Raw genomic sequence first — 17,149 nt, forward strand, 5'->3', positions numbered from 1 at the left:
TAAAGCCGCAAGCGGCCTTGACGGGCCCTCGCGCCAGCGGCCAAGGGGGGTGGGGGCATGCGTCCCCGCGAAATACCTTCCACAGCTTCTCCGGCAAGAGACATTACTCCCACAATGGCGACAAAGCACAGAATTGGACACATGGCAACAAGAGGGTCTCGCACTGTACGGTGCTCGGGGCCTAATAATAATAATAACAATCCTTCAAAAACAAAAGGGTCTCGCACTGTACGGTGCTCGGGCCCTAATAATAATAATAATAATAGCTAGAAACTATATGCCAAGCAGGCACCTTAATGCGAGAGGCAAAAACCACAACACGTTAGGGGGCGCTATAGAGGCCCTGAGGCCCGCCTGCGGTGGCAGTCTAAGAAAAAGGAGCCAAATTTCGTGCGTTGTCGACCATGGCAAGCGCCCCAATAAGGGTCTTGTAAAGAGTTTGCTTGCCAAGTTTGACAAATCAGAAGCTGCAATATCATTTTTGCCATAACCAGCACCCCCAGGGGCGAAAGTGCACAAAATTTGGCGTATATGTCAGGTGAGCTATGAAGAGTTTGCGTATGAATTTTGATGACAATTGAGTAAATAGAAGATGAGATATAGATTTGTGAAGAATAAATTTTTTGGTTTTTCCCATGTCAGTAGGTGGCGCTATGCTGTACATGAGCGATTATGAGTTGGAAAAATAAGTGTCCACAACAGCAACGTACTATCACAAGGTAGTGGTGTGAAGGAAAAGCATTATGGAATTATTTACCAAAAACCCGTTTTGGAGCAATTGCGTCGGCCAAAAACAGCGCCCCCCATGGACGAAAATCCCCAAAATGTGGTATACATGACATGGGAGGTAGTAAGAGGGTGGCCGTGAAGTTTGACCAAATTTGAGGAAAGATTGGATTTTTTGCCCAAAAATAGCGCCCCCAGTGGCGAAATATCACAGAAATTGGGTAACATGTCAGAAGCCCAATGAGTGATTTGCGTGTGAAGTATGAGCAGTGTTGAGCAATTAGAAGATTTGTTATGAATTTTTAAGCATGTAAAATTGAGCATTGAAAATTGATTGACGTATAACTTCTGAACGGTTTATCCTATGTGAAACGTATTTAGTAACTTTTGTCAGCCATGTCTGTAGATGATGTGTATCAATTTTGGTGACATTCCTATGAATGGTCTAGGAGGAGTTGCGCCCTCCTCGTGGCCATGCATTTCGCACAAAAGTGAAATTACCTCACTTCCTGTTGGTCGTGGCTAATGCATTGGCATTACATTTTTGTCCGGCTTAGTGAGATACATATGCGTACCAAATGGCATGCCACTACTACAAACTACATGGCAACCAGGCACCTTAATGCGGGAGGCCAAAATCACAACGACTTAGGGGGCGCTATAGAGGCCCTGAGCCCCGGCCAAGTTTGGGCTTCTGGTTCTGAGTAGCGGTGGCAATTCTCGGAACTGGTGCCAAATTTCGTGCGTTTTCGCCCATGGCAAGCGCCCCGAAAATGGCCCAACAGCGGAGAAAAATAAAGAAGAAGAAGAAGAAGAGGAAGAAGAATAGTGAACTCTTACAAGATCAATAGGGCCTTCGCCCATTCGGGCTCGGGCCCTAATAATTGCTAATAAAGCTAAGCATCTTGATGTTTGTTGGGTGTCTTGCTTTGATTCAGTGTTGTCAGAAAAGCCTCAGTAATGACTGACTAAAACAACTCTATAAATATTGTTTACTTGTGTGTAACTAATTGATATGGTAATGCTTGTTTATCATGATCATCATTGTTATTCGTGTCATTGTCTGAAATACTCAAGGAAATCAGTGAGGAAATGTCACTGGCGCTGTGGTCCATTTTGTCGAATACGGCCGTGTGTCATAAGTGACGTCGCACTTTACAGAAACCATTCGGAGTTCTTTTAGGTTTACAGGAATTTGTTTGTGGAATAGCCGACCTCCATCACTGCAACCGAGTCAAACACGTGAGAATTTTAAGAAACAGGTGAAACGGTTTTTATGGAGTAAATTCCAAACCCAGTTTTATGATGTGTATATAACACATTTTTAATCATTTTGGTGCCATTTCTGTAATCTAGTTGGACTCTGTGATAATTACAGTTAGCATATCTTTTTTTGTTTGACTTTCATCATTGTTTATACAATTTTGTCAATTTATTATTGTCTCTTATATTTTAGCGTTTCCTGCTGTCATCTAGAGGACCACATTGGAAATAAGTGTATTTTATAGTTTGTGTTGTCCTCGGTGCTATTTATACTGTATCTTTTACATGTATGAATTTTACCAAATAAATCCATACCGTACCAGCAGCTCGGGTATTTCTGGCAATATTTCCGCCTTTTTTGTACAAGTGCATCTTCCTGTAATGTTCACATGAATCCTGTATAGTAATGCAGCGTTTGTTTACCCTCTTTCTGCGTTGCCGCGGGGGCTGGACTGCCTACTATGGTAATTACGGTAGGCTAGCCTGGGGACGTCTTGATGAGGAAGTTTTTCATGAATGAGTCGAGAACATGCTAAGCATGCTAACGAGTAGTATAACACAGCCTTGTTTTACAGCTAAAGAGTTCAGGTTTGTCCATAAGTCAGGGTTGCAGCTCATTAATACACTATTTCAGATGTATAGTGAAAAAATTGACATTGTCACCTTAGTAGACCTTTAGATTTGCCCTTTCAGTACTGAAGTATACACTCAGCCTTGCGCCCAAATGACGTCACACATCGCCCTTCCAACAGACAACATGGCAGCCTCCTAGTGACATGAGAGCAGCAATACAAAAATGCTCACAATTTTCTTTTAAATGGTCAAACATGGCTGAAACTTGTCTTACGGGCTCTCAATATTACAAGCTACCAACCCATGCATGTATTTACTTTGCATTTTCTATTCCTTTAATACAGTAGATTTTTTTCCCCAAGATATGATTATTTTTTGATGTAAGAGTGTTTTGACACACATCCACTGTTTGTACTGGATCAAATATGTAAATTAGCCTAGTAAAATTCTGTATGAAAAGTTGAGTGTTTATCTGAGAAGATGTTTGACTGGGTGTTAATTGGTGTATTATGTTGTAGTGATGCCAGAATTCTTTCCCCATCTCTGTGTTGATCACCCTGTAATGCATTGTTTTCCAGAATAAATGCTGACAGATGAACTCTTTGCCTCCTCTGCATCATCGATTAGCCACACAGAGACTTTTAGTTATTATTAAAGTTACTAACTGGTTATAGTCGGTTACACACACTCGCCCCAGTATTTTTCACTCAGACTATTCATTTCCCTGTGTAATTTAATGAGTTACTTTTAAAATCAACATCGACAATTACACACAATGGAGCAACCTGGCAGCCCGCCACTAATCCTTTACAAAATCCTTTGCCCTGTTGCTTTTTTGGCCTCTGGCTAAGTTTTGGCTGAGCTGAAATCCCAGCTCTAATTGTAATGGTTTGCCACTGGTGGAAGTGCCTTGTTGATAACAGAGGGTCAGAGGAAAATGGTCAGACTGGTTCAAGCTACCAGGAATGATATAGTAACTCATATCATCACTCTTTACAACTGTGGTGAGCAGAAAAGCATCTCAGCATGCAACAGCAGAAGAACACATTGGGTTACGCTCCTGCAGCCAAGAACAGGGATCTTAGAATCAACAAGTTCCTATTAAAGTGGCCAGTGAGCATATAACTACAAAGTACTGCTGTAAGTCACTTTATTGGCAAATGCCAAATGCTGTCAATGTAAATGCAGTGGACTACTTTTGTTAAATATCTCTTAGTCAATCTACACATCAAATCATTTCACTAATGCCAAAGAGAGGAGAGAGTGTGGTAAACAATTACACCAGTACTAACTATTTCTGCTGAGTAATATAAAGGCTCAAGGGGATTTTAATGTTCAATGTCATTTGAAAGTGGCTCTCTGGGCTAGAACAGCATGAAGGAAGAAGAAGCATTTAGATCTTGGGCACAGTTGCTGTTGCTCTTGGAAGGCTGCAAGCTATAATATCCCAGTTGCTTCACATGGTTCAACATGATACAACCTTGCTCCCTACCAATGGTGAAATAAAAGATCAAATCTAAGATGGTGTCAAAATGTCCATCACATAATATATGGGTCTTCAAGCATTTATAATTACAGAAATGTTCTTTATCAGATTGACACAGTAAGTGCAATTCTTCTTTCCTCTTATTAAAGTTTTCTGTTTAAGTCTGTGGTGGGGTGACATCATGATGGTAATATTGGAAGCTCTGACAGAAGCTCCCTTTTGGTTAATTTTTCCCAACCATGATCACTGTGAAGGCTACATCAGGGGGCAGAGCCTTTTCTAACAAAGCCCAACAGTTATGGAACAGCCTTCCAAGCAGTGTTGTGCAAGTTCACACTTTTTTTGAACTAGTTCAAGTTCAGTTCAAACATGTTAAAAGTGAACTGGTCACGTTCATAGTTCACAGTTTTAATTCTGAACTAGTTCAAAGTTCAGTTCATTTTACTTTTAGGCGGGATATGAAAATAAAGACTAAAATCATATGCTAAATTCTAGCTCAAAACTACTCACATATTATAGATATTATATTCTATCACACAAAATGGAAGTTATTGTACATACTATATATGGAAAAAGGACAAAATATTTTGATTTCTTCACTGACTCAACCACTGCACCAAAACGTTACACGTGACTTCAAACAAATGCTTTCAGTTTCAACTAACAGTAACTTCTAATAAACTAGTCTGATGAACAAGGATTTCTCAACTTTGCTTAGTGGTTGTAAATCTTCCACAATGTAGTCAATAATCAGTTTATCTACCTGCTGCTGGGAGACAGTGGTACTCTTGAAGGCTGCAGGCAGTGTGACTTGGATTTTGGGATTTTGGCAGGGGATCTTCTTGCCCTTTCCCTTCTGATCCTCGAGGACTTGCATATATGCTTTGAAACTGGACAGATGCTTCAACTCAATGTGTCGTTTCAAATTTGAGAACGACGTTGTCGATGTTCTTACTTGTTTTTTTCAGGAAAGGTGGACAGAACTTACACAGAAAGGTAAGGTTTTTACCGTCTGAGTCTTTGTGTGAAATTGTGTAAAATTGCTGTAAATAACCATGAGGAGAATCCGTCTCATCTGTGTTCTCCGTGCCGCTACTTGAACTTTCACTGGCCATGTTGCTGTGAGTGTGCGCCGGCTGTGGTGTGCGCGCTGTCTGCTGCCTGTAGCTAGGGAATGCTGGGTTATGCCTACTCTGCTCTGCTGCATCATGGGTAACATAGTATGGAGCCAAATCATAGAGCCATCCACTATCTCCAGCTTCACACTACGTTATCCATGATGCATTGCACATACGCGGCACCTCAGGGCAGTGAGTGACAACAACATCAGACTGACAGTGAAGTAGTAGAACGTAAAATATCTTGCAAGTAGATGTGCCACTCGATTCATCAGGTTTCATGTTTCATTCATCTTCATGTTTGTCGTTCATGTCGCATAATTTGAACGAATTCACGTTCAAGTTCTTTCATTACAAAGTTGTTGCGTTCAGTTCAAAGTTCACGGAAAAACGAGCGTGTTCAATGAATGTGTTCTTTTGAACGCGTTCATGCACAACACTACTTCCAAGTAGTGTGCAGGAATCAGATACAGTCTCAGCATTTAAGTCTAGGTTGAAAACATATCTGTTTAGTCAAGCCTTTTGTTAATGGTGTTTGAGGTAAAGATGTAGATCTGGAGGATCCTCAGACAGAGTGTTTTGGTAAACTGGGATGTATGGATGCTGTCAGTCCCCACTCGCTTGCTCACTCGAGTTTGTTGATGGTGTAGTGGCTGCTGCTTTATGTCCCGGGGCTCCCTCATGCCTGTGTTACCTTCTGGCTCTCTCCTTTTAGTTATGCTGTCATAGTTAGTTTTGCCGGAGTCCCTGCTTGTACTCAGTGCAATATGTATACTGTTCCTACTTATTCAGGTGACATTGGGCATACCTAACAACCTGTGTGTAGGACTCCCTATGTGTGGGTGGAGCACAGAGGACGGCAGGACAGAGATCAGGTTTATCACTTGGCTTTATTGCCACACTTTTCAGTCTAACAATAATCAATCTCGCACAGACACACACACACAACCGGCGTCTGGTTCAGGGATGAGCTCCTTCCGCTCTCGCTCTCCCTCCTCATATAGGGCGCGGTCACTGGGAAGACACACAAACACAGGTTAATTGCTCTCAGGTGTAGTGATTCTGCCACTTACCTTCCCTGACTCCGCCCTCCTGTCACAGACTGGCGCTTGACCACGCCCCCGCTGCCACATACCCCCACCGCCCGACTCAGGCTGGGCGGCCATCCGGCCTGCAGCCGACTCCCCCCCCCTTGACGGGAGAGGAAGTCCACCACAACCATCTGCACCCCCGGCCTGTGGACAACCTTGAAATTAAAGGGTTGGAGTGCCAGATACCAACGGGTGATCCGCGCGTTGGCATCTTTCATGCGGTGGAGCCACTGGAGGGGCGCGTGGTCCGAACAGAGGGTGAAAGGGCACCCCAGCAGGTAGTACTGGAGGGCAAGAACCACCCACTTGATGGCCAAACACTCTTTCTCTATTGTACTGTAGCACCCCTCATGCACTGACAGCTTCCTGCTGATATACAGGACTGGGCGGTCCTCCCCCTCCACCTCCTGGGACAAAACCACCCCCAGCCCTCTGTCCGATGCATCAGTCTGCAACATAAAAGGGAGAGAAAAGTCAGGGGAGTGTAGAAGTGGCCCCCCACACAGTCCAGCCTTTACCTCTGAGAAAGCCCGCTGGCATTGCTCCGTCCAGTGGACCGGATCTGGTGCCCCCTTTTTAGTGAGATCAGTCAGCGGGCTGGTGATGTCCCAATAATTAGGTATAAACCTACGATAATAGCCAGCTAGCCCCAGGAACTGTCTCACCCCCTTTTTGGTCTTGGGCCTCGGGCAGGCCGCAATTGCTGCCGTCTTATTAATTTGGGGATGCACCTGCCCGTTGCCCAAGTGGAAGCCCAGATACCGTACTTCCACCCGCCCAATCGCACACTTCTTTGGGTTGGCTGTGAGCCCCGCTCGCCTCAGCGACCTAAGGACGGCCCTCAGATGTTCGAGGTGCCGCTGCCAGTCATTACTATAGATGATGATGTCATCTAAATACGCGGCCGCATAAGTGGCGTGAGGGCGGAGGACTCTGTCCATCAGCCGCTGAAATGTAGCGGGCGCCCCAAACAGCCCAAACGGAAGGGTGACGAATTGGTGTAAACCAAACGGTGTGGAAAAGGCCGTTTTTTTCTCGGGATAGTGGAGTCAAGGGAATCTGCCAATATCCCTTCGTCAAATCCAGTGTTGAATAAAAGCGAGCAGTGCCGAGTTGATCGAGCAACTCATCAATACGAGGCATTGGGTACGCGTCGAATTTAGACACCACATTGACTTTTCTATAGTCCACACAGAACCGGACCGACCCGTCGGCCTTGGGTACCAAGACCACCGGGCTGCTCCAGTCACTGTGGGACTCCTCGACGATGCCCATTTCGAGCATGGTCTGAAGTTCTTCCCGAACCACCTTTTTTTTGTGTTCAGGTAGCCTGTAAGGGCGGCTATGCGCTACCACCCCCGGGGGCATCTCTATGTGGTGCTCTATGAGGTTAGTGCGACCGGGCAGGGGCGAGAACACATCCAAAAACTCGGTCTGCAACTGGGCGACCTCCGTGAGTTGGGTCGGGGAGAGGTGGTCTCCACAGGGGACCGGAGAGGTACGTGATGCCAGTGTCCCTTTTTGAACCTCCGGCCTCAGCTCTGCCTTCTCCGGAACCACCGACACCAACGCCACGGGGACCTCCTCGTTCCAGAGTTTAAGCAGATTGAGGTGGTAAATCTGTAGCGTCCCACCCCTGTCTGTTCGCCTCACCTCATATTCGACGTCCCCAACTCGCCGTGTGACCTCAAAGGGTCCTTGCCACTTGGCGATCAATTTGGAGCTCGATGTGGGCAACAGTATGAGTACTTTATCTCCCGGTGTGAACTCTCTAAGGCGCGTACCCTTGTTGTACAGGCGGGCTTGCCGTTCCTGGGCCTGCCGCAAATTCTCCTGAGTTAGGTGGGTGAGCGTGTGGAGTTTTGCGCGCAGGTCCATAACGTACTGAATTTCGTTCTTACTTTGTGAAGGTCCCTCCTCCCAATTTTCCCGCAGCACGTCCAGGATGCCGCGTGGCTTATGCCCATATAATAATTCGAACGGGGAGAACCCCGTGGATGCTTGGGGGACCTCTCGCACTGAGAACAGCAAGGGTTCGAGCCACTTATCCCAATTATGTGCGTCCTCACTTACGAATTTCTTAATAATATTTTTGAGGGTGCGGTTAAACCGTTCCACTAAACCGTCCATTTGTGGGTGATATACGCTGGTGCGGATTGGCTTAATCCCCAATAACCCATACAGTTCGCGCAGTGTTCGTGACATAAACGTAGTGCCTTGATCAGTCAGAATCTCTTTCGGGATTCCAACTCGGGAGATGACGCGGAAGAGTGCCTCTGCAATACTGCGTGCTGAGATATTGCGCAGAGGCACTGCTTCCGGGTATCACGTTGCATAGTCCACCAGAACTAATATAAAGCGGTACCCTCGTGCTGACCGATCTAATGGCCCAACGAGATCCATCCCAATTCTCTCAAACGGGGTCTCGATTAATGGTAGAGGGCGCAAAGGCGCTTTTGGAATGGCCGCTGGATTTACTAACTGGCATTCGCGGCATGCCGTACACCACCTACGGACATCGCCGCGAATCCCTGGCCAATAGAATCGGGCCATTATTCGGGCTAGTGTTTTATCCTGCCCTAAGTGTCCAGCCATGGGATTAAAGTGAGCCGCCTGGAATACCAATTCCCGGCGGCTCTTTGGAATCAAAAGCTGCGTGACTCGCTCTTTAGTTTGAGTGTCCTGCGTCACTCGGTATAATCTATCCTTCATAATCGCGAAGTAGGGGAAGGACGGGGTGGCGTTTGGCGGGAGCGTTTGACCATCGATTACTCTCACTTGGTCAAATGCATGCCGCAGAGTTTCGTCTCGCGACTGCTCTAATGGGAAATCCGTGAGGGATTCCCCAATAGAGAGAGGAGGAGCCGGCGGCTCCTCACTCTGACGCAGAGATGACGTAGACGGCTCTGTGACAGTTGCTCCCACCAAAGCGACACCGGGACCTCCCCCTGTCAACTGGCAGGACCCACTCTCTACTAGGCGCGTCATTAAACCCCGAAATCCCAGCCAATCAGTCCCCAAAATTAAAGAGTGGGTAAGGCGAGGATTAACCGCCGCCTTCACTATAAATTTTTCCCCTCTGAAAATAATGTGGACCGACACCAAAGGGTAGTGGTGAACATCCCCGTGCACACACAACACCTTCACCCCTTGTGCTCCCCCCAATGCCTCGTTTTGAACCAGGCTTTGGCGAATTGAGGTCTGATTACAACCAGAATCCACCAACGCCTGATATGTAGCCCCTTGGATACTCACCGGTATGCGATACACTCCGGCCTGATCGAGGGCGGCCTCTGGCGTGTCGGGGATCCGAACCACCGCGCCCACTTCCATTGCTGTGCACTGCTGTTGAAGGTGGCCCAGTTCCCCGCAGCGCCAGAAAACCGGCCCGGGCTTTCCCTCTGCACCGGTGATCTGGGGCTCACTCACCTGAGGTGGGGGAGAGACAGACACAGAAGGGAGAAACGGGAGGGCACCGTGGGTGCGGTGGGCTGGCTGGGGTGGTGCCGGCCCCCGCCTCCGCGGTGGGGGAATGGGGCAAGGACGGGACACAGGAGGAGGGGGAGAGAGAGAGAGAGAAGAGGAGAGAAGAGAAGATGTCATCTGCTGTCCTGCCACCGGGACAGCCGCCAGATGATCCTCCGCCAGCTCAACTGCCTGATCCAGCAACGCCGGGCAGTGGCACTGGACCCACTCCACGGTTCCTGCTGGTAAGCGGGCGATGAACTGTTCCAGTACCACCTGGTCGACGATTCCCTTGGCGTCGCGATCATCAGCCCTCAGCCACCGCCAGCAGGCGTCCCAGAGCTGCTGGCTGAACGCGAACGGCCGGCCGACTTCCTCCAATTGCAGCGCGCGGAAGCGCTGGCGCTGTTGTTCCGGTGTGCGCCCCACGCGCTGGAGGACAGCCCGGCGGAGGTCTGCATAGGCCAGCCGGCGGTCAGCGGGGAGCTGTAGCGCAGCCAGCTGTGCCTCTCCCATGAGCAGGGGGAGGAGGCGCACCGCGCGCTGCTCCATCAGCCACCCCGAGGCTTCGGCGACCTGTTCAAACAACATGAGGAATGCCTCGGGGTCGTCCTGTGGGCCCATCTTGGTGACAGTGAGGGGAGACGGGCCCGCGGCCGGAGTGCTGGTGGGCCCCGCCGATGCGAGGAGATGCCGGAACGCCTTGCGATCTTCCTGCTGGGCCAGCACCAGGGCTTCGAAGCGCCGCTCTTGTTCCTTTCGGAGTGTGACGAGCGCTTGGTGCTGGCTTTGCTGAGCCGTGGCGAGGGCGTGGACCAGGTCGGCGAACGGGGAGGATTCCATGGGGCTGCTGGGTTGGTGCTCCACTTTTCCTGGGTTTCGGCACCACTGTAGGACTCCCTATGTGTGGGTGGAGCACAGAGGACGGCAGGACAGAGATCAGGTTTATCACTTGGCTTTATTGCCACACTTTTCAGTCTAACAATAATCAATCTCACACAGACACACACACACAACCGGCGTCTGGTTCAGGGATGAGCTCCTTCCGCTCTCGCTCTCCCTCCTCATATAGGGCACTGTCACTGGGAAGACACACAAACACAGGTTAATTGCTCTCAGGTGTAGTGATTCTGCCACTTACCTTCCCTGACTCCGCCCTCCTGTCACAGACCGGTGCTTGACCACGCCCCCGCTGCCACACTGTGTTTTCTCTCCCCCCAAAAAAAATAATAATCTGTCCTTCTGAGTTACATATCAATCCTGAGATCGAGATGCTGAACCTCTTCTGCCCCTCGGACCTGCCTGATCCATCCTGGTGCCCTGTGTCTGGTTGGAGTCTCATCGCATTGCTCCTGTGGAGGACGGCCCCATGAGGACAGTTGAAAGTCACACTTGGAAGATGCTCTGGACACTTACAGTAATGCTTTTATGGCTGAGGACTACAGTTGACTTGCTAACTTTAGGACTGCAGTTGTCACGAACAGTTTTGCATTCACGTTTCCATCAATGAAGAGTTTATAACATCAACGAAACTGACTTCATGTTAAAACTGTTAATGTTATAGTCATGCTGTCTGTTGTTGTCCAAATGAGGATGGGTTCCCTTTTGAGTCTGGTTCCTCTCGAGGTTTCTTCATGTCGTCTGAGGGAGTTTTTCCTTGCCACCATCGCCACAGGCTTGCTCATTGCTGACTTTAGGGCTGCAGTTGACTTGCTGTCTTTGGGACTGCGGTTGTTGTGAACGGTTTTGCGCTCGGGTTTCCATTGGTGGGAGGTTTATAGCATCAACGAAGCTGACTTTATGTTAGAACTGTTAATGTTATAGTCATGTTGTCTGTTGCTGCCCAAATGAGGATGGGTTCCCTTTTGAGTCTGGTTTCTCTTGAGGTTTCTTCCTCATGTCGTCTAAGGAAGGTTTTCCTTGCCACCGTCGCCACAGGCGTGCTCATTGGGGATAGATTAGGGATAAAATTAGCTCATGTTTAAAGTCATTCAAATTCTGTATAGCTGCTTTGCGACAATATTTATTGTTAAAACCACTATACAAATAAACTTGACTTGACTTGACACTGGCTACTGCAAAATCCTGAATCAGTTAACTAGGCATTAGACTACAAAAAGCATGATGCTTTAAGGCCCAGGATGCTCTCATGCCTTTGGTACCTTCTGGTTTCTCTTTAGGTTATGCTGTCATAGCTGGACTAGTGAGAATTTGCAAACATGCATATTATGAATTGTGTATGGAATAAATAACTCAAAACTGTTCTTTATTTTGGTTCTGTTTAATTACAGACATATCATTTAGAATGCACATTATGTGCCTCTTGCTGTTTTCTGCATGCCTGCCTTTCTGTGTGTGTGTGTGTGTGTGTGTGCGTGCGTGTGTGCGTGCGTGCGTGCGTGCGTGCGTGTGAGTGCATGCATGTAATGGACTGGTTGGTGGAGGGAGTTGTTATAAGGAGCAGCAGTTTCTATCCAACTCATCAGTCTTACACCCTACATCTTATTATTCAGAATTAAATTCTTTTGAGGACAATCATATGGTGATGTGTGTAGAAGTGTATTCCGTATGACATCTAGGCTTAGTGTGTGACCAAATATCTTCCAACCATTTGTCCTGAAATGAAAGCTCCATATAAAGACCATGACACAAAAGGAAATTACATAGATTACATCGATTAAAGATTACCCCAAAGGGGTTTCCATTTAATCATGACAAATCTTTGGAATCATGTGCCAAATTACAGCACTTGGACAAATCCTCCACCAATTTCACTAATTTCCATTATTTTCCACAATTTGGGGTTATTAACCATAAAAAAGTCCTATACAGCATCCAAAGCTGAAGACCAGGTTCAACAGCACTGTGAAGTTCATAAATTAATTCAACACAGCTTCCTAGTGCAGGGATTCCCTTAGACTGCTGCTAAGCATAGAAACTCTTATTAACACATTTTTGTCATGGGAAAAAATGAATTATTACACAGATATGTAAGTAGCTTAAACTAGAGAAACCATATAGCATGAGGCAATGAGAAAATACTACTGTAAAAAATCAAATTGGAAATTAACACTACATAGTGCAAGAGATTTTTTAAACAGTGCTAAAGAAACACAAAACACAATGTGAATATGAGTTAATGTGTTATAAGTAATACGTCAAATGATGTGGAAAATAGATATACTGTAGATTAGAGTATATATTAAAACTATGATCAAATACAATAATGACTAGGAATAACAATAGAGAACATAAACATGAAAATACAAATGGAACCATTACAAGGAAGATGTGTGTGTGTGTGTGGGGGGGGGGGGGGTCAATGAGATGGAGGATGAATTATCTATGTAATAGATATTGGTGCATAGAGTCTTTTCCAGTGGAAGATAGGAAGCTACTCTAGTCATCACAGGCTAGAAGGTTGGTGGAAAAGACTTTGAGCTTTGAACCAAAATCCCATGGCATCAGACTTCATGTCTCCAAAATCTGACCTTTGGCTTCTTTTAGCAACATCATTAGTGATTGCTGACAGTTTTATCTATAAACAGTTCAGATGGTTGGAATACTTCCCATAAAAAAAGAACAAGACTGCATGCGATCAAATGATATTTTCTTATCATGGGAGGTTTGACAAATAATTTTATATGTTTGGTTTCTGGAGGGGAAGAAAGGCATTGCCCAAGATTCTCCAAATCAAAAACATTTGGACTGCAGAGGACCGCAGCTGTGTCTGTCACATACAAATAACAACAGATCTATGGTATTTATGAGAAATTTATTATGAAGATCAAAGATCAAACTCTTGAATCATGGTAAGGGAGAAAACCTTTTAAATCAATTTTGTTCGAGGTAATGCTGGAACATATTTTAGGTTTTATTGCAAAATCCAGGGTCACCCTCTGAGCTGAAATAAAATAAACAGTGTAGTTTCTGTTGGATTCAGACCTGTTTTTATAGATCAGGGGGTTGAGGGATCCATTCACCTTTTCAGCAGATCAGGAGACATTTCTACATCACAGGTGCTTTCTCTTTGGTTTTATCATATAATCAGTTGAATTGACCTTTGGTCAGAAAGGCAAATGATCTTCAACTAATTCAGCTGGATGTCAGATTCATACAAAGTGGGTAGTGTGAATCCTTACAAATGGAAAACTGTAGTTATTTTAATGTTTGCTCCTCCTATAACACAACAGATCATATGTCTGACCATGGGGAAGCCATGGCCTAATGGTTACAGAAGCAGCTTTGGGACCAAAAGGTTACTGGTTTGATTCCCTGGACCAGCAGGAATGGTTGAAGTGCCCTTGAGCAACCCCCAACTGCTCCCCAGGCTGCTCTGGGTATGTCGCTCTGGATAAGAGCATCTGCTAAATGCCTGTAATGTAATGTCTACATTGTTAGTGTCTTTGATTGCTAGCAAGATCCATTACTAAAGCACTGAAGTTTGATTATGGCCTCCTTTCATGCTGTTTCTTTCATGAGAAGTTCTTAAACAGATGGTTAACTCTAGCTTAGAACTTCTCAAGAGACACACAAGGATATATTACAAGAGATGATCAACACATCTGCTGCTTGATGATCTCACTGGTAATGAAACCAGAAACCCCTTGAACATACTCATTAGCACAGAGCAGCAAACACAACAGCCAAGTGGGTGTCTCAGAGGTCCACTGATTACATATTGAAGTAGTTAGAAATTGAAACCCTAAAATGATGCTTACAAGTCTACTAAACTACCTATTGTCTATAGACAGTTAATGTCCTCAATTACTGCATGTAATTACTGTAAGTCTAAGCATATGTCAAAATAAGCACTTGTGCAAAGCCGCTGTTATGTGGTGCATGTCTGTGCAAATTTTCTGGGAACATATTTTTTAAATATTTTAAGTGGCAAAAGAAATATTCATTAATGTATTCATTTGTTCAACTTCAGTAACAACTTTATCTATATCAGGGTCAAGGTGGATCCAGAGCCCATTTTGGTAACTCTCTGGGCAAGTGGGAGAATTTGCCTTTGATGAGACACCAGTCCATCACAAGCCACCATGTTCAGCTGATCTGCCTCATTTTTGGACAGTCGGAGGAAACCATAGAACCCAGAGGAAACACATGTGAACATTAGAAGAGTATTCAAAACTCCACACAGACAGTAACTTGAACTCAGGATCAAATCCAGGACCCTGGAACTGTGCAACTGCAACAAAACCCATTGTGTGACCGTGTCAGTATGGCCAAGGAAATGATCATCACTGTATCTCACATTTACACTTATTCATTTATTGTCTTATGAATTTTGTAGTGGAGTGATAGAGCTGTGTGTGTGTGTGTGTGTGTGTGTGTGTGTGTGTGTGTGTGTGTGTGTGTGTTTTGCTGTACTGGCAGTCCTTGGGAGAGAAAAAGCCTTGAGGTTGGAGTTTAGTTTGAAGACAGGCTGCTAGCTTCTGCCAGACCCAAAGTGCATGTAAACCATTTGTTAATGAATGAGCTCTTTTGTGTATTATGTGCATTTTTGAATAAGCTCATTATACTGATATAAGTGGAGGGTATTCTAAAATGACACTCCTTACCCTGATTTAGGTAGAAGATGGACCATTGGAGTGCACTTCTGCTCCCAATATGAAATGACAGATATGTGAGTTCAGACTTTGACACTGGAAGGATATCTTAAACCTGAGTTCTGACAAGCAAAATCTGACTAGTGCTTGCATTTGAGCTGATTCGGCAGACAGGACTCAAGTGAGATCAAGAAAGAAAAAAAACAGATACCAAAGAGGCAACAAAGATTAATTTCTTTGCAGGAAACTGCTGTTCTCACCTTTCAGTAAACATATAGGGTAACTGAGCCTTCCTTCAAGCACATCACCCTAAGAAACTTTGTCAACAGTGTCACCCAGTTTCACCATTATGTTTGCTGAAGTTATTATAGTGATGGGGGTGCGGTCACCCTATTGCCCAGTTCTTGCCCTATCAGTGCTGAAACAAAGCTTCACAAATATTTGTGGTAATGCAGTGGAGGCCTAGCCATCTGCTTGCCAGATGTTAATAGACAGGATAGCTTGCCAGCATACATGATGTTGTAATCTTGGAGCTCAAATTCTTCATAAAGACTGGCATTCTCTATCTGCATACTAAAAAATATTTGCCAAGGTCCTCTTTTTGAGGCATGTTGTCAGGTCAGACTGTGAGGCCACAGACCCAGGTCCAATGGAAGTGGCTCAAATGACTACTTTCACATTACCCATAATGCTTTGCACCTTGGGGGGGTAACCAAAATATAAACAAACTAAAACAACACAGTGTCACACACTGACAGTAATCTTTAAAATTTAAATCTCTCTAAAACCTTCAAAGAAGTGTCAAAACTAACTAAACCAAAGCTTAAATAAATCTGCAAAGCCTTTTCTGTGGACTTCAAGAAATCAATCAGTAAAAAAAGCACCTGTAAATATCGTATCAAATGTTTTGAACATCTCTATATCGGGTGACAGTCAGTAGCCTTTTCTGTCTGTCAACATGGGTGTTCCAACAATTGCTGGCCTGCAGAAGTTAAAAGATTGGCAGAAGAGCTGAGAAAGATCGACACTGATTAGAGAAGAATCTATAGTGAAATTGTTTTTGCTGGCTGCTGGTTATGGCGAGAAAGCCACAAGAAAATACAAAACACCTCATGCACAGGAACACAAGCATGGAATTCACTCAGTCAAGTAATACTGTAAACACAGCAGAACTGTCACATTTATTTTTTAAGTTGATTTTGATTGGGGTGGATGAGATTCATCCTGAGTTCCTGAAGGCACTGGATGTTGTTGGGCTGTCTTGGCTGACACGCCTCTTCAACATTGCGTGAAGGTCGGGGACAGTGCCTCTGGATTGGCAGACTGAGGTGGTGGTCCCCCTTCTTAAAAAGGGGGACCGGAGAGTGTGTTCCAACTATAGGGGGATCACACTTCTTAGCCTCCCTGGGAAAGCCTATGCTGGGGTGCTGGAGAGGAAAGTCCTGTCGATAGTTGAACCTCGGATTCAGGAGAAACAATGTGGTTTTCGTCCTGGTCATGGAACACTGGACCAGCTCTTTACCCTTGCAAGGGTACTGGAAGGTGCATGGGAGTTTGCCCAACCAGTCTACATGTGTTTTGTGGACCTGAAGAAGGCTTACGACCATGTCCCTCATGGTGCCCTGTGGGGAGTGCTTTGGGAGTATGGGGTTCAGGGCCCACTACTGCGGGGCCATTCAGACCCTGTATGACCAGAGCAGGAGTTTGGTTCGCATTGCCGGCAGTAAGTTGGACTACTTCCCAGTGCATGTGGAACTCCACCAGAGCTTCCCTTTGTCACCGGTTCTGTTCATAACTTTTATGGACAGAATTTCTAGGCACAGCCAAGGGGTGGAGGGTGTCCAGTTTGGTGGCATCAGGATCATGTCTCTG

Source organism: Neoarius graeffei, chromosome 3 (assembly GCF_027579695.1).
Source record: "Neoarius graeffei isolate fNeoGra1 chromosome 3, fNeoGra1.pri, whole genome shotgun sequence".
NCBI lineage: Eukaryota > Metazoa > Chordata > Actinopteri > Siluriformes > Ariidae > Neoarius > Neoarius graeffei.